The 25023-nt window shown below is 43.0% G+C and overlaps 1 protein-coding gene and 1 long non-coding RNA gene across 12 annotated transcripts in view; one reads left to right on the top strand and one right to left on the bottom strand.

The window, feature by feature from the left end:
* The window catches only part of CALN1 (calneuron 1), a 631046-nt gene that overhangs the window by 515435 nt on the left and 90588 nt on the right, over positions 1 to 25023 (top strand). The window lies entirely within an intron of this gene.
* LOC109436895 (uncharacterized) lies at positions 1698 to 24524 on the bottom strand. The gene is made up of 7 exons (XR_012494942.1): positions 24367 to 24524; positions 16092 to 16326; positions 13916 to 14018; positions 9936 to 10002; positions 8688 to 8860; positions 5600 to 5680; positions 1698 to 4388 (listed from the first exon to the last, which is right to left on the bottom strand). It is a non-coding gene; the product is annotated as an uncharacterized LOC109436895 (long non-coding RNA).

The following is a 25023-nucleotide window of genomic DNA, read 5'->3' as shown; positions in this document are numbered from 1 at the left end:
AAAAAGAGCAACTTCCTCACCTGCTTTTAAAAACCTGCAGATTAGGATTCCTTCCAGCTCTCACATGTCATAATCTTCATCCCAATGTGGTAGATATTTCTATTTTCAAGACTGCATTTTATATGGCTTATTTTTTAATCACTACATTGTGTTACTCTGAACATTATAATACCTCATTTAAAAAAATCAGTTAGATCCTGAGAGTGTGTGTATTAAGGTTGTTTCTTCTTCTTTGTATTCCCATTTTTATAATTGCAATATTGTGGGGAATCCTTTTCTGCTGAGGTATGAGTATCAGTAAACAAGAATCTTTTGAGAGCCACTCAAAGAAACTGTGCTAGAATGCTGAGGGACGAACAAAGCTAAGGTTCTTACAGCTAATCCAGATGACATATTAGATTCATAGCTGTTCGCTAATGATAATGAGAGGAAATTCTTTAAGCACATATTATGTGTCAGGGGGAGGTGCTCAATAAAACTCCCCTGTAGAGAAAGCATATTATATACCCACGTTACACATGAGGAAACTGTCCATCAAAGACTTAAGTAACTTGTCCAAGGTCAAACAGTGAGGAACTGATGGAGACAAGATTCACAGCCAGCTGTGCTTGTCCCTGAAACCCGTGTCTTCATGCACAGGCCAGTACAGCTGTGCCTAATGAGTGGGCAGAGGTGTAGACTAGTGTTTCCAAAACTGTCAGTCCTCCAGGAAACACATGATAGTGTCATTTTCTTTGGATAAATAAATTCCGGACACTTTAAACAGCTAGTTTTAGTGCAAGACATAGCAGAATCTTTACTATGCTTATGAACACTGTAGCTTTCCAAGGTGGAGAAGAGCATGTATTTTCTTTGCAAGCTTTTTTGACCACAGAACACTTTTTAAAGCTTTTTGGTCCTCATGGTGATCTGCTTGATGCCTCTCAAACCCGAGTTCAGGAACGCAAGTTGAAAAATATTGACCTGGATAATAAATACCACTTCACACACCTCAGGGATTCCTTTTAGTTTTAGTTCTAGGCCTTCCTGAAACACTTGGAAGTTTACACCATGTTCTCATAACATCCTTGGTTTTTCTATATATTTTTTTCCCTCTGTCTCAAATGTCCTGTTTACCCATTGCACCATCTTGGAAAACCATCTGCCTTCATCCCTTTTCTGCCAACCTTCCCCTGACTCCCCCAGGCCAACTTGGTCACTGGCTGTTCTGCACTCCCAGTGTCTCTTCTCACTTAGAATTGTAATAGGCCCTTTACTTTCTTCCAACCCACTGGATAGTAACTGCATTGAGAGCAGGAATTGGCTTTTTATATAGAGATCCCTACCACCTAATACAATGACTGGCACATAGGAAGCAGTCAACCCATGCTTAATGAATGAATGAATGAATGAGTGAATGAATGAATGAATGAATGAGTGGATGAATGAGTCACCTAGCCTCACTGCTTTGGGAATGGGTGGGTTAAATTAGTTTAAATAGCTGATTGGAGTTAGCTGGTGGAGAGCCCCTTTAGGGCTTTGAAGTTTTGTATTCGGTAGGCAGTGAAGTCCTTAAAAGATTTTTGAGTGGGAAATTTAAATAGTTTTATTTATTTATTTGTTTGTTTGTTTTGAGGAGAAAAGCATTCTTCATTCTAGATGCCAGCAGCTATGGAAGATGGCAGACTCATGTCTAAAAAAACCACCTTCCCAGAACCCTAAATAATTTATGTAATAATGGTACTTATAGAAGATGAATTGGGGCGGTGAATCTGAAGACAAGAGGCCTGGTAAGCATTTCAGTATGCAGGCATTAGGTGGTGACTGCAAAGATTGCCCTCACTGCTTATTTATAGGATCGGCTTTAGACGGCTGATGAGGTGAGAGTTTGAAATAACCTTCATTTGAAAAGCAGATATCATAATAGAGCAGTGTAAGGGACACCAAGATGAAAACTACACACTCCTTGCTCTCCAAAGTCTCATAAGGAAGGTCAACCCAAGATGCATACAAATAATAAACTATGGAAAACTATAAGTGTGCTATATAGTGGGACAAACAAAGGAAGGTGGGAGGACTAGAGAAACCATGGAAATTGCAACAGAGGAGGTCTAGGAATATATCAGAAAGAAGGGAGGACTTGAGCATGGCCTTAGAGATGGATGGGATTCAAAGGGGCTGGTGACTGGACTTGGTGGACACCGAGAAGGGCCCCTCTCTGCTGAGACTCAGCTGGTGTCCTTGGTATAGGCTGGTTCAGGTTGGCCCTCACCCTCTGGGGACATGCGTTTTCTGCCTGGGAAGGTGAGGGGGTTCTTTGTCTCTAACATCTTCTTCAAGAATTTCAGGCCTATGGTCGACTACCCCCCACCAGGTTTTCCCATTCTGGTGCTTATGTGTGAAAACAAAAGAGCAAAAACCTCCACGTGCCTCAGTTCTCCTGGTGAGAAAGTTGTCCACATATACCACCTCCTTATGGTCAGACCCAACGAGGGTAGAGTTACTGTTCCAATTTTACAGATGAAGAAACTTAAAGCTCTGAGATGTAAATGTATTTGTTCAGTGTCAGTCTTGTATAGGCCAAGATTGAGGAGTCCGGATTCACACAGATACATCTTTTCAAAGGGAACAGTTTTGTCAGTAATCAGCCTGACAACTCTTTGAGAGTCTTGAGCTAGACAAAGATGGCAAAAGATGTTTTTTTCCTCACGTCCCCATGAAAATAATCAACTCAGGCAGCACACATGGGTATGTCTGGTGTTTTAATATTGGTGACAGTGGTGGTAAGAGCATATATGAGGTCTGACAATTAAGTTCGCGAACTTGTTGCAATGATGTTGCTAACCTTTTCTGATATCAGAGGGATTATTCATTGTGAATTTGTGCCAACTGGACACACAGTTAACCAAGTTTACTATTTAGAAGTGCTGAAAAGGCTGCATGGAAAAGTTAGACAAAAACGACCTGAACTTTTCGCCAACAATTCGTGGCTCTTGCATCACAACAATGCACCAGCTCACACGGCACTGTCTGTGAGGGAGTATTTAGCCAGTCAACAAATAACTGTATTGGAACACCCTCCCTACTCACCTGATCTGGCCCCCAATGACTTCTTCAGTTCCCTAACTCTCCATCCCAGTCCCAACTATACCATCGATCACGAGACAAGTCAGTGCTTCTGCTGCTCTGGGCTCAAGGTTTCCAAATCTCAGGGAAGCACCTTCTGAGCAAGCTCAGTGCTCCCGTTTGGGCTGTGACTTCCATTATCTTTAGAGTGAAATGTCTTGGGTTTTGCCTTTTCCACTGTGTATAGGGTGGGACATGGGACCTTTTGTCCCTGGCTGCCTGGTGAAGTCCGGTATGAACCCCAGCTGTCCCCAGACAATGGGGTGGCACCACTTCAGGAGGCTACCCAGGGAAAGAAACTCAGGTTTGTTCAGCACCCACACTGCTCTCCCCCAAGCCGTTCTTTCCTCCCTGGTGTGGTCTGGTTCCAACCTCTCCCTTGATACTCAAAACGTTCCCATTTGCTTCAACCCTGTCCTCTGCTGACTGTAGTTGACTCACTGTCTCCTCTGGAGAAGGGATCTACATTTTACCCCCCAGGATTCTCTTCAGTCTTGGACTGACGGTGCTTGACTCACCACCACATACATTGGTGCCTCTCGTACAGACTCAAGATTGTCTTCCTTATGCTGCTATCCTAGGCAACCTTAATAAGCATAACTCTTTGGACTCCTGAAACTCGTCCTATCTTGGCTCAGGTGTCATATCCATGTCAAGAAAATAACTCTTCCTTAGCCGTGATTTCTATGTAAATTCACTATGGTGGCAATCTTGAGATCTGCTAGGCTGTGGGTGGGTGGAGGGCCAGGCTGAGGAAAAGAAACACTATTGCACTATTGCTTTAATTTATCCCCACAACTGGTGGGACTTGGGTTGTCTTTTTGGTTTCTATAGGTGTATTGCTACATATGTGCGGTGATAATGGTGTCCCCTGTTTCTGGAGGTTGGGAGGATATTTCTGGAAAAGTCTATGTCCCTGGTGATCCCATGCAGTCTCCTAAAGGTAGTATTTTGGCCCCAGAGCCCTGTTCCACCTCTTGGTCAAATTGTTGTTTTTTCATCAACCACCCCCGCCCCCCCCTTTTTTTTTTTTTTTGTAGCTGTTAAGACATCTGCCAGGCTGTGTCCTTATTCCCAGATATTTGCTTTCGGAGACTTATGTGATTATTTTTAGGAGAAGAAGTGAAAAAGGAGATAGACTGTCAAAAATCTAATTGGTTCACCTGTCTTCAAAAGGATGTGACATTGAGATGGCTTCATTTATGTTCTCATGTCTAAGGAAGTACTAGTGTTGCTTGGAGTTAATCCTTGCTCCATCTCTTGTTATGCCGAGGAGCTTGAACCTGTAAGAAAGTGAGATTTAGGCCTAAAATAGAGAATTAAGATTACAAAGAGGAGACAATGTAGGCCTTCTTGAAAGTTGTCCACCAGAGACCCTTGTCCCTTCATGATTTGCCTTAAACAACCACACAGATGTTACCATGTACCCATGTCCTATTACCGCTAAACTATATGTATATACTAGTACTAGTATATATCCGTAGTACCTGTTGGAGGCATTTTGTAAACTTGATTTTTGGAAAAACAGTGTGGCCAATTAAAGAATTCCAACTCTGCCCCTTACTAGCTTGTTATCTCGGGCCAGACACTTCGCATCAACACATCAGTTCTCTCTCCTGTAAACCAGAGACAGATGATTCCTGAGTCCTGTCCTCACAGGCCTGTGATGAAAATCTAATGGACAGTGCGTACTGAAGCCTTTTGCAGCTCGGAAAGTACTGAGAGATGGGGTGGCTCTGCCGTGATAAAGAGAAGCCAGCCCCCGAATTCTATAACTGGCACCTATGCAATAAACACTGTTTCTCTCCTGAGTTAAAATATTGGCCCCAGGGAGTTGCTGAACCTTGATCTTTTAAATAACTCCCCACTAGGGGAGCTTTCAGAAGCCAGGTCTCAGAATCCTGAGTCACTTAACCTCCAAGGCACTGAGACCTCCCGTATGGCACAGTTAAGTGACTCCCTGCTGGAAGTCGGAGCTGATAGAAGTCAGCCTCCACGGCCACCTGGAAAGCCCTCCGTTGCTCTCGTCACCTCAGGCGTTCACCTGTCCTTCCCGGTGGGAAGCTGTCAGCAGCAACCACAAGAGATGGCTTGCCCTGGTGGACTGCACATCTGGTCTCAGCATCAGACTTTAATGGGAAATACTCTTTAGTTCATCATCTGTGAATGTATGTGCTGGATGCTGCTCCCACCTCCACTGTGTAGGTGCTGGCTCGTCCCCAGCTCAGCACCCCACACCTTCGCTCCAGGACTTCTGGTTCAGTTCCAGCATTGGCTTAGCTGACGACACTGTGAGAATCTCATGTGCATTGTTTTTACAAGGTGATGTCCTGGAACCGAGCCTTGAAAAACGTAACTCAGAGATGCCAGGTCCAGAGCTAAGGCCATAACGAATCACTGGACAACGCATTTCAGGATTCAGAGGGTCCGCCCCACCCCCAAAGCCACAGTGTCCTGACTTGGCTGTGTGACTTCTCGGATTGCCGGGACATACCTTCCGTTCTGCCAAATTCGTGGGTTCATTCTCTCCCGCCAAGGTCACCAGGAACTCAGTTCATGTGCTTTGTGAGTCTAGCTGAGAACCAAAACAGAGAAAAGCAGACCGTTTAAACATTCCCTGCCTTGCGTTAAAGACATCACATTTCAGAGGGCAAACACAAACATGCACTTATTTTGCATGGGTGGTTTCTCTGTTTTTAAATTGCTGCAAGTATAACCGTTGCAACCATATAAGAAGGCAAACTGTATTTGGAACACGCGAGAACCAGAGCACTAAAGCAAGCATGCCCTCAGATTGCCCAGCACTTTGTTTTCACAGAGCACAGTATCTGCTATCTTCAACTGAGGTCAGGAGTTCAGAAAAGCATTTGCTGGGCACATTCCATAAGTACTTTGTGCCCAGTAGAAAGCCTCAGATTTCACACAGAGGGCCCTGGCTTGTAAGGACCTTCTGGAATCTCTGGGCAACCAGACATCTCTTCTGCTCAGCTGCTCAAGTCTTTTTTTCTCACCTCATCCAGAAGAGTAACACGCACTGCAATCCACTTTAAAATGTGGGCCTACTTGTTTAGTCCTCGGGTGTAGAGGCCAAGATCCCAGATCTGTCTACTCAGGTAGAGATGAAAAAAAACCCACAGCCAGACGGTGCCCTCTGACCACAGCCTGTAGGACCAGTGGCCTCCCAGGTCCCCCGCCATGGTCTGCAGGACTCGGTGAAGCCCTTTGTGCATGTGAAAGGCAAAATGTCACCAGTAGAGCCTGGTCTTCATCCTGACTTCTCCAGTGCAGGATATCTTGAAAAAAAAATTTTTTTTTAAATAAATGTAAGCGCTAGAGAGAGTCTGCTTTGGCTAAATGTAGGAAGAATAATGTGTATAGAGAGGTCGTTCTGATACAGTGTCATTCATATCTCAGCACATCATCACCCTTTTATTCTGGACAGAATTTCAATCAGAGGTGAACGTTATTCATGGGGAAAGTCATCTACTTTTTCATCTGTGCACCCACCTGCTGAGAAATACTTAGGATTTTCTCTCTGCCCAACTCCTGGGCTTCTTCTAACCAGAGACAGAGAGCTGGGGGTTTTGTAGTCACTACTTTTATTGATATTACTATATCACGATGTTCTGGACATGTCAGGTTCTTCTGCCTCTTGGGTACTAAGCTGATATATAAATGAAGGACCCCTAATAATCTCAAAAAACTAAAGGCCGTAGTGCCCAATAAACAGAAATCAGATGAGTAATGGCCTGATAACTTGCACTGAATGCCACCCCTGGTGCTGAGGCAAAGTCCCAGGGTCCATGGCGTGTCTTCAGATAGATGCCAGGACCTCTGCACATTTCAAATGTGAAATCTCAGCAATCTGTGATTTCCTAAGCTAATGTGATTCCAAATGAATCTGTAGAGTTGACAGGTTATTTATCAAAGGGGCCTGGTTTTGGTTTCAATCAGAGACCAAAATACAGGGTTTGTGCTTGTTTCAGCAAACCCCAAATGACACAGTCACGGTCCACTGAAGCCAGAAAGGACTTTGAAGATCAGCTCGTCCCAGACCCTTATTTTACAGATCATTTTTGGGGTTCGTTCAAGTTCACACAGCAAGACGAGTGACAGAGCTGAGACTGGAATCCAATTTCCCTGCCTTCAAGCCCTTTCCCATCTCCCTCCCCCCTGCCCCCTACCCCTACCCCGTGCAAGTGCACACCCAACAGTGTATCTCATAGTACCTGCAGATCATATCAGCTGGACATTTTGTTTTCAGCTTCTATTTTCTGTTTGTGAAAATTTTGGGTGCAAGTAACACACACCAACTCTTACTAAGCATAAAAGAAACATACTGGGAGAGTATTGGTAGCTCTCAAAATTCATAGGAAAGCAAAGAAGCAGGCTGAGAAAAATGGGGCAGAAAGCAAGAAGCAAGGGTAGCTTCAGGGTGACTGGACTGTGGAAAATAACTGACAGTATTAGCAGGGGAGACTGCTGGAATGACTGAGCCCCTTTTTTTTCTGTTCTTGCATAACATCATTCAAGAGCGAAGGTCCTTGGGAGACCTTAATCTCCAGACCCAGCTACATCACTGATGTTGCATGGTAAACACATGTCTTTTGGGATTGTCCAGGTGAAGCATTTAGTGCACTGGACTTCCTGGAGAGAGCATCCAGTTGGCCCAGTGTGGCTCACCTGCTCATTAGGTGTGGACGCTGAACAGCCAGAACCAACTAATGTTCTCCATGTAGACACAGCTACTATTCAACAATATTCTCTGATTGGCTTGAACTCCAGCCCACAGGAGGAATAATTCTATGCCCTGGAAGTTAGATGTAGCCATAGGGCTTGATTTAGTTGATGAAACTTGAGCAGCAGTGATGTTTGTCACTTCTGAGATGGAAGCATTTAAGAGCTGGTGTGTGACTCTGCACAATTTTCCCCTACCATGGCAAGCCCTCAGGCCTTTACAGCAGCATCATAAAGTAACGGAAACTCTAACTGGGTATCTAAGGGTGACCCAGGTCATCAACAGAGTCCTGTGGTTGTTATAGCAGCATGACCTAACTCTCTAACTAATGCACATGTTCACACAGTGCCCTTCAGAGTGTTTAGAGAAAGGGGGCCCAGCAATGGCCAATGTCCCAACATGGCACTTGGGGAGGAATCTGGCTTGCAACTTGAAGCACCAGAAGTATGGTGAAAAGATGGGTAGTCTGTCATTTTATCCCAATCCTGTTGAGAAGCATCTGCCTAATTTCATCCCATCAATCTGAGATGCACAGATTTAGCGGATTAGTATTGGATAAGAAGCCTATGTGCCTGGGATGTCAGACACACAATGCCTCTAGTAGCAGCCAGCTTGTTTATCAGTCAGTGAGTATTTGGGTAAAGGAGGAAATCAATGGTGGGTTTGTACAAGGAACACATATCTATCCCCACATACATGATTTTATCTCAAGGCAGTTATGTCTGATAAATAAAGCTTGTTTGGAAGTGCTGGATTTCCTAAAGAAGAATCATACATACACACACACACACACACACACAGACACACACGTGTGTGTCTGTGTGTGTGTGATCCCCTGATTTACCCCTGAATCCAAATCACCAGCTGATTCATCGGTAAGGGGTGGACACGCGTGGCTCCGTATCGTCCAGCTCCAACCTCTGGGCTTACGTAGTTCAGACTCCTTGCAGAGTTCAGAATGAGCAGGATATTTCTGTGTGTATCTCTTTCCAACTTCTTCAGAACGTGCTAAAGATACTAAGTCAGACACAGAAGACAGGGTTTTGAATCAAAAGCAACTATTTTGCATTGTTATATTTATTTTTCAGTGCCTTTCATAGTGTCCTTTTAACATGTCTGCTTTTCCCCTAAATCTGAGGACTTTTCATCTTCCATTCCTGGCCAGACCTCCCAGGTCACCTTCCGGTTTGGTCTTTTCCAGGCGCCTCAGAAACCTTTCCGTGGTAACTTTTTATTTCTGTCCTGTCTCCATTTGGCATTGAAAGTAGCTATTCCTAATCAGACTCTATGCTCCGTGATTGGGTCTAAATTGGAAGAAAAATAATTCCCAAATAAAACAGCATGATTTTTGAAATAAATTATGTGGTGTAAGTATAGGAGAAAAGCTTTGCAACTCCTGAAACTCAGATTTGTTAGAGACCCGGGCCCAAAATGGGATAACTCTGGGTGGAGGCTGCGGGCAACGTGGGTCAGTAGGGGAGAGCGAGAAAACAGGATTTGAGCTGAGTTAAATGCAGATGTGAAGTGAGAAGCCAAGAAAAATCATGTGTCTACAGTGTAACAGAACCAAGTAAAAATGGTTAGGACAATAATTGGAAGCCTAAACCTACAGTCCACAAAAGTCTGGGATAGAAAATATTTCTAATTCAAAACAGCGATTTTTCACATTGTCTGCATGTGCACACAAGCACTTTTTGGTAGTCTGTTATCTCTGGTGACAGAATATCTTCAGATCTAACACTTCTGAATACAACATGAGAGCTGGACAAGTCATCTCATAGACCGGTAGAAGATTAGCAGTGTGCGCTCTGCACGTTATGTACCTGAGCTCGAACACGGTGTTGAATAGTTTTCACCTCCTGGGACGTTTACATGTGAGAACTCTCTTGTTTACAGAGAATCCTAACCTTTGTGCTGGCGCGTGAGTGCTTAACATAGGTGAACTAGTATCGTTATTAAGAAGTCATTTAGTTCTCAGCAAGACCTGGCAAAGTCGCTCTTAGACACGTGGAAACCGAGGCCCCAAAGTAGCACAGTAAAGGAACCGAAATTAGAGTCGTCGTCATTTTCCGTCTCCAAACCAGGTTCTTACCCACCACGATATTCTGATGATGTTGACGGCCCACTTGGGGTTCTCCTAGTGTAGGCGTGGACGGTCACTGCAAAGGAGAAAAAGATGCTGCGGTTAGAATTCCTTCCCAATGTGTCATTTGGTTTGGCCACACAGAATGCGTAATGACGGCTTCACTAGGACAGAAGCGCCACATTCTCATGAATGCGGTGAAACACATCAAGACCTTATTAATTTTTTAAATCTCATTTCTGTTTAAAAATAAATTAATTTAGCAATTTGTGCAGTGCCTCCCTGGACCATGGTCTATGTGGTGAACAATCGCTTAACTGTTCAGTTATCCGCGGCAGGAAAGGCCCGAGGAAGCACGCGCACAAGCCCCACGCACAGCCGGCTCCCCGGCACAGCCGGCTCCCCGGCAGGCGGCGGCAGGGCCTGGCACGGGGTGCGAGCGCAAGGAGGCCCCTTGGTCCCCTGCGCCAGGCCTGCACTCTCCCGCCCACCCAGCAAGCACCGAGGCAGGACGTGGAGCAGAGCTGCAGGCTGCAAACGCACACAGCCCTTTCTCTCCGCAGAAGGAACTCTATGCCCCCGTTTGCCCCCGAGGGACCTAATGGTCACCTCCTTGCCCTCTGTGTTACTCTGTAAATTGGGACCGCACCCTAACCCTCTCTATGCTGTGTTTCCTTCATCACCCTCACGAAAACTTGCATTATTTTGTCTGTTGGCCTGCTTTATGTTTGGGGGACATTTTAAATCTTAATTTTCCAGCCTCCCCCGGACACCCTCAGCCCCTCAGTGCTGGACTAACTAGTCAGTCTTGTTGCTGACGGATTCCCAGCGCTCAGCTGCCTGGTCTGTCGCTCCTGCGCCGTATTACTTGCCGAGTCAGAGAATGAGCTCAGCTTTAACGTGTCATCATTATACGCTGTCTTCCTGGCTCGGGACCCAGGTTGTGTTTGGTTGCTGGGTTTTTTGTTTGTTTATTTTATTTTACTATTGTAAGAACACTTCACATGAGATCTACCGTCTCAAAATATTGTAACTATACATTACATTACTGTGGGCTGTAGGTATAATGTTGTACAGCAGGTCTCCAGAACTCACTCATTTGCTTAACGGAAACTTTGTGCCCGTTGATCTTAACCTGACCTTTACCTGGGTCTGCTGTCCTGGGCTTTGGAACCCCAGTGACCTCTTGTGTTCCTCCCTGGGTTCTCAATCCCAGTCCCCACACATTCCATGTCTGGTTCCGGCTCTGAGTCCCCACTTACAGCCTGCTGGCTCCTGGCCCCGGAAATACGTCTATATCTGAACCTTACTTTCAAAGCTTGGAAAATGTGAAGTTATGCTTACCTGCTGCCAAACTCCATAGCATAAAATATTTACGTTAGTTGATGGACAGAACATGCCAGAGAAGCTTTACCAAGAAGAGCACTGCCCCCAGATGCCGTTGAGGGTGTCCATTTCACAGCATTAAACATTAGATTTTTTTTAAAGTGTTGCCAATTTTATATTTTTTAAGTTTCTCATTTAAATCTGTCAGTTTTTAAGATAAATATAACTATTTGCATTTTCTTTTCTGTGACCTTGTTTTATTTATTGATATATAAAAGTAACTTATTATTATAAGTTTTACTTATTGATCTATATCCATAAAACTCCAATACTCGGCATGTTAAATGTTTGTCATAGTCATGGAAAACATTTTGCAAGCTTTTCTTTGTGTTTTAATTTTGTTTCTCATGTTTTTGAGAAAGTTTAAACATTTTTAAGTTGACAAGTCTAGAAATTTTTATGTTGTTATTTACTCCATTGCTGTTATGACTAAAGTTTTTCCTCGTCTAGTGATTAGTTTAAACGTTACCTATCCTTCAAATTTTCAGTCTCTAGTTTGATTTAGTAACATTAAATTCTTCAATCCTTTGTAGAATTTACCTTCATTTACACAATGAGGATTTCAGTCGACTTTTTCACCAGAGAATCAAATATCCTAATGTGCTTTATGTAATGTCTAGACAGCTTCTGTGCCATTGGTACTTATGTTGATTATTTTGCTGTTGTCACATCATGTCAATTATTCTGAACTATATTATATCCTTTAAAATCTGGAGATCCATTCCTCCCACATTATTCTTCCCTGTTTATTTTTCATATGAACTTTAGAATGATTTTTTCTAATTCCAAAATAAATATCATTGGGGTGTTTCTTAAATTACTTTAAGGGCTGACACCTTCAAGATACAGGTCCTTGCCATTCAGGAACGTGGAATGGCTCTCTAAATATTTACTTTGCCTTTACAAATTCCAATAGAGATTTTCACTATTTTCCATAGAAGTCCCATACGTTTCTTGTTAGCATTATTTCTTGACATTTTATAAAAGGCGTGTGTGCAGGGGCAGGGAGGGGGGTATCTGAGAGGGAGAGAGAGGTAACGTGTGTGTGTGTGTTGTGAGTGAAGTTTTTTCTTTATATTTTAGTGTTGGCTGTAGAGAAGCCATTGGGTTCTGCTGAATTTTATTAATCCTACTGAATCTGAGTCTCTTAGATTTTATAGATATAGTATTATATAGAGTTCAATAATTACAATTTGGTCTCCTAATTTCTGATGGTCATACCCCTTATTTCTGTAATAAATTTCTAGGCAGTCCCATTCTCATTCTCACTGTGACTATTTTATTCTTGTCTTCTTGCTTCTATTGTTGCTAAGACTACTCTCTGAGTATTATTTCTTTGAGGGTACTCTGTCAGCTGTCAGTCTATTGCTTCTTTGAGGATAATCTCATTTTTTTCTCTGGCTGCTTTTGGGGAATTTGTTTCATCTTTGAATTTTGCAGTTTTATTATAATGTGTCTCATTGTGGATTTCTTTTTATGTATCTTCGTTGGGTTTTGCTAGGCTCCTTCAAATCCTGGATTCCATATCTCAGTCTAAATCTTCATGTAGCGCCTCTTCCCCATTCTCTCTCCCCTCTCCTTCTGGAACTCTGGAATTAACCTTATGTCAGATATTTTCACTGTATCCTTTATATCTCTTATACTCTCCTACCTCTACCTATTTCATTCTGGAGTATTTCTTCTGACCTATATTTCAGTTCATGTATCTTTTCATCAGCTGTCTTGAGTCTGCTGTTATTATAATTTTTAGTTCTATTATTTTTTTTTTAATTTGCAATGTCTGTAATTTTTGATAGTTTCTAATTCATTGCCCGAATTGTCAAGCTTGCTTTATTATATTTCACCATGAACATTGTGAGCCTCATTGTTTTATAGACTGTAACTTCATTATTTTATAGACTGTAACCTCAATATTGAAGCCTCTGCAGGTCTATTTAGGTTCTCTGTTGTCTCTACTGGTTCAGACTCATGGTGTGTTTTCTCTTCATATGCCACACTGTTTTTGATTGTTTACTGGACATTGGATTTGAACAGAATTTTGTACAGAAATATTTGAGGCCTAGAATGATATTATCTTCCTCAGCCCCTCTCCTCATTTCCCAAAGGAGGTCTCCTTGCATCCTGTTGATACTGAGCAAATGCTCAAATTTCTTCCTTCTGTTTCCTTAGGAACTTAGTTTCAAAGATATTTGCTTACTCTGAGTGTTCACATTTATGTTCTCTTTACCTTGGGTTACAGTAACATTCTCTAGGTTCAATATAGGATTTTTGTTTTCTATTTTTTTCATCCTTGAGCAGGAAAACATATAGGCAGAGCTCGTGTTTACCAACACAGCCCAAGTGGCAAATCCTTGGTTCTGCTTCCTGGACCTTTGGGCGCTTGGTAGAATCACCCTGATATATCCTTGTCTGGAGGGTGCGTTTACTTCCAGGACTGCTTGCAAATTTCCAGGGTTTTGTTTTGCTTTGTTTTCAATAAATATTCACCCACTAATGTTCTGCTGAACGGCGATGCGTTCTTCTCATAGACTGATTTCCTGGTTCCCTGAAAAATAAAAAAAGTTTAAGTACAGAAAAAAAATCTCTGCACATTCCATTCTCACCTTTGGCTCACATGTAGTGCTCCACAGGTGAGGACCCTCCTCCCAGAAAACTTTGCAGTCTTCCTCTACCTGGGCGCAGAGAGTTACCTGGCAGTTGCAGGCTCTGTGTGGACAGAGAAGAGAAAGAAGTTAAGGTGGAAGTGAATGTGGGGGAGGGGCCAACAGACCCTCCCAAAACAAACAAACAAACAATCCCCAAAAAATAATAACCCTAAGGTGTTGGGCCAGCTTTGCTGTTGGTTTACTCTGTGGCTCTCATGGCCTGAGGGAGATGCTGAGGGTTTTCCAAAGCGTTTCCTCCTTCCTCTCATCCTATAGAGGGGGAAGCTACACAAAGCCTCCTATTATGCTTGATAATCCAGTATTACAGTCTTTCTATTATGAATTCCTTCAAGATTCTGGTCTAATTTCAGTGTATATTGTTTTTGTTCTTTCACAAGTATTTTAGTAAGAATTTGGGAACTGTTGCATCAGGACTTGTAAGCTGATTCCATTTTAACTGACTCAGCTATTTTTGGGAAATGTAATCTCTTCTTAAACATTAGGAAGTGCTGAGCCTGCAAGAGAGAAACAAATTCTCTGGAGACACACGGAAATAATAGGGAGCTGATAATTTGTGACAAACCAGCCCTCAATTGTCGAGTTTAATAGCCACAGATTTTCAAGTATTCATACTGTCTATGAGGCTCAGTGTCCTGCAAAGAAATGTACAGGACATTCCCAATCTAGTCACATCCTTTCTAACATCTGGGTGATGACTCCAAATGAATATGCAGTTAAAATAATTGTAAGCATATAATTGAAATGGAAACATAGTGTTTGTGTCATTTTAATAATAATCGGTGCCCTTTGTAAAATTCAATTGATTTGTGAGACACAGCAGGCATTATATAAGCATCCTACTCCTATTTTCGATAGCTTACTGGGATCATTATTTTCAGGAAATAAGCATATTAAGATATTTTTATGGCCAGTGTAGTTCCAAGCTTATTAATCATTTAAATCTATAGCATCTCTCCAAGCAGTTTAGAGCCTAAGTTAATGATGTTGTGGAGCTACTTATGTATTGCTTTGTACTTGACTAAAATAATTGTCTCATGGTTTTCTGAATGGAATGAATCCCAGCCTCAGTGGGTACATTTCTGGAAAGCATACTTCTTCTTCTCAAGTCTCTTCTTTTAAAGGTAATTTGGTTCCCTTCATGTTATTTTGTTATTCTACCACAGCTCTTAGAGAGTTCTGGTGACCATGTAGCATAAGTGTAGTATTTATATCAGAATCCAATCCCCATGAGAGAAAATCGTATTTTTATCAGGAAGAAAGGAAAATCAACCTAGCCAAAGGTGATGCACGGAAGCATTCCTATCAAAACCAAAACCAAAACCAAAACAAATCATTAGTCAAATGAAAAATCAGGATCATCATAATTTCTTGAAATTCTTCTAAAAGTTCTGTGTAATTCAATGAAATAAAAACAAGAGGAACAATTAAAATGAGATAAGATTGTAAAGTGAACCACTAGAAATAACACTACAATTGAAAATTCAGCAAGGTAGTCAAATACAACATAAATATTACAAAGTCAGTTTTTCTTCTATACCAAAGATCCAGTCAGAACATGGGAAAAGAGTTCATTCCTAATAACAACAAAAATATGAAACACACAGAAATAACCTGAATCAGAAATATACAGAATTGATGTAACTTAAACTAAACTACTGAGAACTAAAATAAACATTGATTAATGTTTATTAATTTACTATATTTATTAAGCAAAATAAATATAGTAAAGATACAGATTTTTTCCAAGTTAATGCACAAGTTAATGCAATCTGCCTCAAAATTTCAATGTAATTTTTAATGCAATAACAGATGTATTCTAATTCCACCTAGAAGAATAAAAACTTGTGAATATGAAGAAGAAATTAAGTTGAGTAATTAAGATTTATTTGTATTTGTCATTAAAGCTGAACTTTTAAAGACAAAAAGATTTGTTTAACAGCATATTAAAACATAAAACTATAGTATTTGAATCAGTGAAATCAGCAGAACAATAGGTTAGTCCAGAAATAAACCCCTATGTAAATAAATGCACAGGATATGACTAAGGAGATGCTGTGTCATTAAGGGGAACCCCACAATTATGACTTGGGAATATGGTGAAGATATCAGATACCAGAACCCAGTTTTAGTAGCTACGGGATTTTGAATCCTGGAGAGCTTGACAGAATATGAGACCCATTCTTCCAAGCTTGATAAATCTTGGGATATTTTATCAACTTCATAATGTTTATCTGGGCAACACCCTGGGAGATGGACAACGCCTGATCGTCTCCAAGATGACCTTTGGTCCAACATTATTTCCTCAGCCTCTCCTCAAGTCTGCCATTCCACTCCCAGAGTCTCAAATCCTGAAATGAGAAGAATGAAAGAAACTCAGAGGGGACCCTAGGTGCATAGAAAGACATCAGATAGAAATATGCTAAGTGATACTAGTAGTTATGTCTGGATGAAATATTGTGGGTGCTTATTTTGCTTAATAATTTTCTCTATTTCATATAATAAGCATGTGTCACTATCATAATAGAAGGTCTTTAACAACTTTAACGAGTATTGATAGAATAAAGGAGAAACAACATGGCGAGAGACAGGGTGCCAGCTGCCCAGGAATTGAGGGAAACAGGACAAGAAAGCTGAGCTCCACCTTATGTCTGGTTGGGGACCCAGGGCGTGAACTGGACCCCAGCGTCATTAGCAGGCACGGCCCCAATGCACAGTGACCTCCCAGGCACCTTCTAGTGGATGTGCCCATCTTGGCATCTTTTCCTAAAAGTTCTGTTCTTATTTTCACTCCCCTCATTTACGGTAAAGAGAGGAGAATTCAACTCAGATACTCTCTAAATCAGGCACTGTTGTAGCTTGCCCAAAGTGTAGACCCTAACGTGAGCCACTTCTTTCTAAAGCAATCAGACATCCCTGTTCTCAGTGTCTCCTGAGTCCCAGGCTCTGGGTTGTGATTCTTGCCTTGGTCCCCTGCCTGTACCTTTCTCACCCTTTCCATTGCAACTGCTGCTCCAGGCTATTACTGCTGCTTCCCTCCTTCTCAGCAGAGGCCTCCTTCCGACAGGCTTCAGAGGGGTCCAGGCCCTGGATCCCAGCCCCTCTCCTCCTTTCTCCTCTGGGATTGCATCCATGGCTCATCCTTTCTCTGCCACTTCTCTTCAACTTCTCACCTATGGGCGCCTGACTCCTGACCTATAAACTTGCTAATCACTGACTGACCTTAAAAACAATTGACTCTCTTCTCTTTCTACCCATTGCCATAGGGTTTCTGTCCCTTCACTTGACCAGCGCCGCCTTCACTGTCCTCCAAAGGGGTCAACTCAAACTCTCTTCCTGTACGTTTGGCTCCAAGTCATACTCACTGCCTTCTTTTTTGAAACTCCTTTCTCCTTTTTGAAAAATAACAATTTTATCTGGATGTAATTCACATGCCATACATTTTACCCACTTAAAGTCTACAATTCATTGGTTTTTAGGATATTTATAGAGCTGTACAACCATTATCCCAATCATTTTTAGAACATTTTCATCACCCCAAAAATGAACCTGTACCCATTAGCAGTCACTCCTTTTTTTGTTTTATAACACACTTTTCTTCCTAAATTGTCTGACTGTTCTTTCTCAGTCTTCTCATCTTCTTCCAGTATCTTAAGTATGTCTATTGCCCAGACCCGCTCCTCAGCCTTTTTCTCATATCTCTCCCAAATTCAAGCCCGTGCTTTGAACCTGGCACTTCTATGACCGTCAGCTCTACGTCAACCCCAGACTTCAGTCCGATGCTTCAGTCTTCTGCTTGCACTTTCCAAATACACATATTCACACAGTTGTCCTACAGACAGGTCAAATTCTGTAGGTCCCAGATTGAACCTATCTTGCCTTTCCAGCCCACTCACCTTTCCTGCCATCAGATATGCCCTGACACAATGCATCCTGTACACACACCATCAGTAGCATTATTCTCTCTGTCACTCAAGGTAAGATTGTCATCCTGTACTCCTCCTTCTCCATTATCTTGCATCTCCAGCCTGTCACCGAGCTCTGATGACTCTAAATTTCTATGCATGTCTGATCTGCATCCTCCCTCTCTACCTGACTGCTACTGTCTTGAGTTCTTGCGTTTTTTTACCTCTTGTTTTGATTCTCGCAAAGTCTGATCTCCCTTCCTCCAAGAACTTCCTAAACTGCAGACACAGTCATGGCCTTGCTGGCCAAAGGGCCGCCAGTGGTGTATGGCCAGTGCACATTGCCTAAGGGACCAAGCCCAAACCTTTGAGTAGAGTTTGGACGTCCTGCAGAAACAGACCTTCCTCCGCCTTGGCAACCTCACACAGCTGTCCTCCTATATACCCACCTCACCACAAAGCCCCTGGCCTTCCCATCCACACCATCCTTCTTACGCCTCACATATTGGAGACTGTTTGGAATTTCCTCAGTTAAGAATTTTCCTTTAGCAGCATCTCTCTCTTCTTCTAAGATCCAAGTTGAGGTAGATGTTCTCTCCTCAGTTCCCACAGTACCTTGTACCTAATCGTATTTTGGCATTGCCATATTTTCGTTGTCCTGTTACATGTTTCTCTGCCTTTGTAGTATGTAAATTATTCAAGAACGAGTACCCCTTCACAGTGCTCTCAGATCCTGAGTACCTAATACCACACCCATGGAACAGAAGGCACGCAATAACTGCTGATTCATTGCATGAATGAATGAGTAAATGAATCAGCAAATGAACATTTATCTTAATTCCTTTCAACACAGGACGTGACTTGTTAAGGAAAAGCAGGAGTGGTTGACACGTTGGACACTGAACGGAAAGGCGGGCTCAGCCGAATCCCATCAGGGGCGCCTCAGGCCAGCATGTTCCACTTTGGCTGCCATGACTTTGAGTTGTCATGTGGACCCAGCTGGATTTAATAATGAAGTTCCACAGGGGACATTTGCCTCCGGGTGAGGGCTTTGTAGGTCACCAGAGATGATGAATCACTCCCTTCAAAGCAGAGAAAACTTGCTACTTTCTTATAGATGTGTGTTAAAATTGTGTTGTGTTGTTTGTTAGGACTGGGAACCCACCCTGAACTTCTGAGCTAGCTATTTCTTGGACCTTCAGATTGACTTCACATTTTAAAATTGTGGCTATGTTTGCTGGAATAGATCACATCAACACATTCTACTGGCAGCCAGGATGGTTCTGAGCCTGTTACTATGGAAATGTTACTTCTGTGGTTCCTTCCTGATTTTGAGGCTGTACAGCAACTTTTGCAATGCTCCTGTGAATTTCTCCCCAAGGAGGGGAATGCATGAAAATAGAATCTTAGGGATGGAGAGCCAGGGATTTGTAATAGTCAGAAACATTTGGCAATGCCTTTGCTCCAGGTCAGCACATCTCACTCTTGTTATTTGTTTTGTTTATAGTTTATGTGCTAAGCTCAGCACTTCCCTGAGTTTACTCGCTCTGCCCCAACAGAACTCACTTTATAAGAGAAAGACAGTATTATTTTTTAAAAGTTACTGTCTCCAGCATTCACTACCACCACCAAGGGACCAACTTGGCCCAAGTTGGGAGTATGGGGACTTCATGGCCCCAGTGCCCACCTCCCCCACCTTCCCCACCCCCAGGGTCTGTGGCCTTTGTTGTTTTCCATTCCATTGATTTTTGTGGCGTTCTGTGGTGGTGGGGGGGGGACACTTTGGCCATGTCCAGTGCCTTGATGGAGGGAAGGAAAGTAGGGAGCTCACACAGCCTGAGGTTCCAGGTCATCTCAACACTGCTTGTACAAGTTGTTTAGGATACATTACCTCTTGCCCACTGTACTCCTAAGAATAAATAGGAGGAAGGGAAACAGAGAAATTTACAATTTAGGGACTTAAAATGCTCTTGGGTTCTGAGACTTTCTAAAAGTAGCTTCTCATTCTTGTTGCCATCTCACATTGTTAAACAAACAGGGGTTCATTCCTTTATTCATACAGTGTCAAATACTTTTGAGTACCTATTTTGTGCCACACACTTTTCAAATACTTGGGATATGACAGTAAACGAACAAAATGTGTGTGTGTGTGTGTGTGTGTGTGTGTGTGTGTGTGAAAGAGAGAGAGAGAGAGAGAGAGAGAGAGAGAGAGAGAGAGAGAGAGACTAACCACTTTCTCATAGAATTTAGTGTGGTGGAGAAAAAAGTAAATGATCAAATAAATATAGAACAGGTAAATGATAAGGGTCATACAAAAATGGAGTAGGGTGAGGGAATAAAGTGGAGGGAGTATTATTCTAAATTGGATGGAAAGGGAAGACCTCTGAAAAATTAGCAGCAATCTAGAACACGTTTACTATATCCAGGATTGGCAAGCTGGCCAAAGTGTTGAAATAGGGATCCGGAGAATAAGTTGGAGCTGACCAGGTGTGGCGGGCTGAATAATGGCCCCTCGAAGACATTCATGTCTCTCCTGGAGCCTGCAACTCTGTGTCACTGCATGGTAAAGCGGCTCTGCAGATAGCATTGAGTTAAGGCCTTGAGATGGGGTGTTACCCTGGATTATCCAGGTGGGTTTGTGTAATCACAGAGTCTTTATAAGAGCAAGGCAGGAGGGCCAGGTAGATATAAAGAAGATACAAGGAAGCAGAGGTTAAAGAAGGAGAGATGCTATGCTGCTGGCTTTGACGATGGAAGAAGAGGGAGAATGAAGGAGGAATGCAGGCAACCTAGAGAAACTGGAAAAGTTCAAGGAAACAGATTCTGCCCTGGAGTCTGCAGAAGGAACGCAGCCCTACCGACACCTTGATTTTAGACTTCTAACCCCCAACATTATGGGAGATAAATTTGTAGTGTTTAAGCCACTGCATTTGTGAGTAATTTTCTATAACAGCAGTAGGACACTAATACAGAAGTCAAATTATGTAGCACATAGTAGAGTCTTGTATCCTTGTTGAACTTTAATGAATATGAATCAAAACCATGGGAATGTTCTGAACAAAGTAGACCAATGACCCAATTTGTGTATTTGCATAGTCACTTTGGCTCCTGGGTGGGAGACAGACTCAGAGAGGAAGAAGTTGAAATATGGAGACCAGTTAGGAAGAAAAGTGATGATGGGTAATGTGGAGGCAGTGAAAAGTTGTCAGATACGGGATGTTTTAAAAGGTAGATCTAGCAGGACTTGCTGATGAATAAGCCTGAAGGAATGTGAGCAAGAGAACTAGTAAGCATAACTCCCAGCAGATAACTTGGGCAGCTGGAGGAGCGGAATTGCCAATGCTGAAACACAAAGGCTGGGAGATAAAGAGTGGGGTGGGTTAACTGTTGGTCATTTAATTTTAAAAAGGAAAAAATTTTTGCTTGTTTTAGAGAATGTGAAAGTTTAAGAATTATGTTTTGGACTAAATCTGGGATGGTCATTATATGCCCAAATGAGAAGTTTAATAATCAGTTTTACATACAAGTGTAAAATTCAGGTGTGAAGTAATAGAAAATATACAGTTTGGTCTCTGCCCCTGGTTCCTGGCACAGAGCTTCTAAAACCCTTTTAAGTTCCTAAGTGACAAGAGCAATAGGAACATCTTTTGTTCTAATACTTGGTCTTTGACCCCAGTTCCTAACACAGAGCTCCTAAAGCCCTATGATTTCCTAGATGATAGGAGTGTCTTTTGTTCTAATGAGGTGACTCTGTGTGGGCTCCTGGGTGGGGCTGGTCACCAGAATGACCAGGCCATGATTAGAAGCTTGGAACTTTCACTCCACCCTCAACCTCTGGGAAAAGAAGAGAGGCTGGAAATTGAGTTAATGATCAGTCATGAGCATCAATTTGTTAATGATCAATGAAGCCTCCATAAAAATCTCAGCAGTACAGGGTTTAGAGAGCTTCTGTGTGGATGAACATATCTATATGCCAGGAGGGTGGCACACCCTACCTTCAAGAGGACAGAAGCACCTGCACTCATGACCCTTCCAGACCTTACCCTGTGTATATAGCTGTTCACCTGTATCCTTACCACATACTTTATTATATAATAAAATAATATACATAATTAAGTATTTCCTCAAGTTCTGTGAACTGTTCTTGCAAATAATTGTATCCAAGGAAGGGAATCATGGGAACCTCCAATTTGTACCCAAGTCAGACATAAGTTGTGGGTAACCTAGGGACCTACTACTTTGTGTCTAAAGTGAGGGGCAGTCTCGTGGGACTGAGCCCTTAACCTGTGGGGTCTGCACTAACTACAGTTCCAGTCAGAATTGAATTGTAGGACTTCCAGCTGGTGTCACAGACAATTGCTTGGTGTGGGGAAAACTTCACACATATCTGGTGTCAGAAGTATTGTGAGTGTGGTAGTCGTGCGAGAATAAAAGAGATACACAGGAGGAGTTGGGGAGAGGTTGGACCAGAGAACTAAATCAAGAGTCATTCAGAGGTCCAGATGGGAAGGGAAAGAGATGAGGAGAAGTGCAATGAGTCATTCCCGAATGCAGAGGCTGGCCTGACCCACGCAGCCACAGGAGGGCAGAGCAACGTGCACTGGGCAGCAGTGATGAAGTAATTACATTTCTCTACAGCCAGAATCCATGCTGGTAGAGGAAATAGAATCAAGCCTAGGAGAATGAGACTAACTGTGGAATTAGCACTGTGTCCCAGCCTCATCTTAGGTTAGCTCAATTTAAGGATCAAACTAATCAATATTGAGCCATTGTGAAAACCTCTAACCTCTGCTTTTTGTGGCTTTCACTTACATGCTCAGAGCTTAGACATAGCCAAACTAGGTTGTCTTCCCGAGTGGCTATGGACTCACTTCACAATCACAGTGAATCTGGCTCTAAGTTTCCCTAACCAGAGTGAAGAAATTCCACCTGTCATGTTTTCAGAGCCCCTCCTTATCCCTGGAGGCATGTGAGAATCCAGTGGCACCTGGAGCTCTGGGAGGTTGTCCCTGCTGTGGGGTGACACTCAGAAGCTTGCTCTCTGCTATCTCTTGGGCCTGCCTGCTCCTCAGAGTATCCTCTCCATTCGGCCCTCACTCCCTAAGCCAGAGAAAAGCCTGGCCAGCCCCACAGCTATCCTTACTTGCCTCATCTGGGGAAGAAGATACAAGCAGGGCCAGGTCTCTCCAACTTTCAGAAACCCCACGCGTCCTCTGAAAGGGCAGCCACAGGAGACTATTTATGCCCCCACTGCCAGCAGGAGTTTCTGTCCCTTCCCCTAACCAGGCCGTGGCTTCTCCCACAAAGCCTTCAGAGGGGAGGTGGGCAGGGTTACCTCGTGGATGCTTAGACCATTCCATTTTCGGTGCTAAAACTCTACAGCTATTAATGGCCCCCAAGATATGGTGTCCCTACTCAGAGCACAGAGACAGTGTTCTAACAAGAGGAAGGAAGTACGTCTCAATTTTTTTCGATTACCATTCATTTCAATATTTTACAATTTTATGTAACTCTTAAATTGAACAAACACACTCTTGAAATAAAGCAAGTCAGCTTTGTCTCCCAATGTCCCTTAATTTTATTCTTCCCCTGGCGTCAGGGGAGAATATAGGAAGATTTCTCTGGCCACTCGTAGACAGTGAAAACAGTCTGTGCTACAGTCACTTTAAGCTACATAACACAGTCTCCATTTAGTTATTAAAGTGTCTGACTAAAACTGCAAGTTTGATTTAACGTTACCGTTTCTATTGGCCCCCGGGCCTGACCCAGGTTGTAGGGGGAAGCCAGCAATTAGGGAAGGTGTTGGCATGTCTGTCTTTTCCCACCTGGTTCTCCTGCTCTTTCTCCAGCACTATCGCTGTGATTTCTGAGCCACCAGGGGCTGCGGCTGGGGCGCAGGGAAGGAGTGGAGGCCATTGCTGTTGACTGGCGCTGCTGCAGTGTTGTGCTCAGGTCCCCAGACCTGGCAGCTGGCTAAAGCCCCCTCTTTCTCATGTGGGCCTTTTCTTGTCGTTCGGGACACCCCCGCCCTCCATTCTTCAGGAACTCTCCCCCTGCCAAGTCAAATCTACCTCTATTCCAGCTGGTCACTTCCCTATTCTTCACGCACGAGGGACTCGGTGAAACCTCTACTTGTAGCTTCTCTACACTGAGGTCCCTTGTTCCCTTTAGGTGGCTGTCTAGGAAAAACTCTGTATCTCCTTCACTCTCACACTCACACTTCTGACACCAGGTGTGTGGGTTTTCCACACCACACAGTGATGAAGAGGATAGCATCAGATCCCACAGATTAAGGGTTCAGTCCCACACGACTGTCACACACACACCCTCCCCCACATCCTACTTCTGATGCCAATCACAAGCCTCAGGTTGTCTGTCACCTGCTTTTCTGACTGAGCAGCTTTAAATTGGGTTCCCATGTCCCCCTCCTCAGGGTTGATAATTTGCTAGAGTGGCTCATAAGACCTAGGGAAACAGTTTACTTACTGTTGCCGGTTTGTTACACAAGATATTAAAGAATGCAGGTGAAAAGCCAGATGACAAGATACATAAGGAGAGGTCCAGAAGGTCCTGGGTGCAGGAGCTTTTGCCCCCATGAGGTGGGGTTGTGTCACCCTCCTGGCAGGCAGATGTGTTCACCAACCTGGAAGCTCTCTGAACTCTGTACTTTTGGGGTTTTTATGAAGGCTTCATTATGTAGGCATAGTCAGTCATTAACTCAATTTCCAATCCCTCTCCCCTTCCTGGAGGATGGAGCGTGAAGCTGAAATTTCCAAGTTTCCAGTCATGGTGTGGTCTTTTGTTAAAAATGTGCATTATTAACATTTACTTCATCAATTTCTTTTTTGAGCTTTATTGAGGTATATTTGTCAAATAAAATTATATTTAAAATGTACAAGGTGATGATTTGATATACATACACATTGTGAAAAGATTCCCATCATATGTTAGTTAGCATATCCATCGCCTCACATATTCACCTTTGTGTGTGTGTGTGTGTGTGTGTGTGAGAGAGAGAGAGAAAGAGAGAGAGAGAGAGAGAGAGAGACGGAGACAGAGACAGAGAGAGACAGAGACAGAGAGAGAGAAAGACAGAGACAGAGAGACAGAGACAGAGAGACAGAGAGAGAGAACCCTTGAGCT

Source organism: Rhinolophus sinicus, linkage group LG03 (assembly GCF_036562045.2).
Source record: "Rhinolophus sinicus isolate RSC01 linkage group LG03, ASM3656204v1, whole genome shotgun sequence".
In the NCBI taxonomy this organism is placed as follows: Eukaryota; Metazoa; Chordata; class Mammalia; order Chiroptera; family Rhinolophidae; genus Rhinolophus; species Rhinolophus sinicus.
This window is presented reverse-complemented; position numbering and strand designations above follow the sequence as displayed.